A 1,272-nucleotide genomic window follows, 5' to 3' on the forward strand; every position below is an offset into this window, starting at 1 on the left:
GCCGAAAATAACCCCGACACCCTCCGCGACCTCGCGTGCTTCCAAAGCGAGGGGAACCTTTGGCCGAGCGGGGGCACCCGAAGCCGAACCGACCCCAACCCCTCTTCCTACCCCAGGGCTGGGCTGACCAATCCCCTGATCGGGTCTAAAATGGAAGAAGGGGATTCGAGGGAAGGGGCTGGCGGAAGGCAGTTGCCCGACGGAGTAGGCGAAGGCCAGGCCGTTTCCAAATCCCGAGCAGAGGAGGGCGAACGACGTTCTTCATCGACTGACGGCGAGGCTAGGGCGAAGGCGGTGGCTGCCGCGGGGAAGACTCCATTGCTTGCCAGCGTGCTAGGAGCGGGGCCGACAGGCTGCTCGGGGTATGGCATCCCCGGGGGCCCACCCTGGAAATCTTCGCTCCTCAGCCGCTGCAGGTTATAAGGTCCCGCCGCGCGTAAGCGCTCAACTCCCCGACCCACGGACGTCGAGCCCATGGTGAGCTGACAGTTTCGTACGGGGAAAAGGGGTCCTCTGGCCCCACATCGATCGAGGGGGTTTAGATCCGCGGAGGCACGCACCGCGAGGCGAATCGCTGCTTTTCCCCAAGAGGTTAACCTTCAAACCACCGAGTAGGTTCGGGGCAGGGCCGACTGCCTGCACTGGGGTATTGCATCCCTGGTGGGGCGACCCTGGAAATCTCTGCCCCTTTCCACTCTTTCGGTTGGGCCTCTCGTCGGGGCGAGCGTAAGTCGGCAAGCAGACGTGGGAAGAGGCTTCTTACCGGTGACACTCCCTTCGTGAGAGAGGCAGGTACTCGCCCCGCACCCCGGTCCAAATCTGCTCGGTCCGGCCGTCGTCGGCCCTAGCCGAAGGCCGCTCCCGCGAAGCCAGGCGATCCGAGCCGAGGATCCGCGCGAGCCTTCTCCAAGCCCTCTGCCGGGCGCTGGTGTTGAAAGCGTAGCGGACCCTGTTCGCCGGAGCGATAGGAGCGGAGCACCGGTCCCGAAGGGTTGAAAGCTGGGTAGCATCGCCGTAGCTTCCCTCCCAGCCTTCCCCCGGACCTGGCGCCCGATCCCCTCCGCTCCTCTGTGCGTTGGCGGGCGGCGCTGCATGGGTACGTCGCGACGGCTCCCTATCGTCTCTCTCTCGCTTAACAGTGGTGAGAGGTGGTGGTGGCGCTGTCGAGGTGCTGAAGTCGAGCGTCCAATGCTTTCCTTCTATGCGCAGCCTACAGGAGCTGTCCGAGCTTCGGAGGTGCTGATGGAGGTGAGAGTCGAGCGCCGCTTCTTG

The sequence above is a fragment of the Engystomops pustulosus genome, unplaced genomic scaffold (genome assembly GCF_040894005.1).
Source record: "Engystomops pustulosus unplaced genomic scaffold, aEngPut4.maternal MAT_SCAFFOLD_220, whole genome shotgun sequence".
NCBI classification, from domain to species: domain Eukaryota; kingdom Metazoa; phylum Chordata; class Amphibia; order Anura; family Leptodactylidae; genus Engystomops; species Engystomops pustulosus.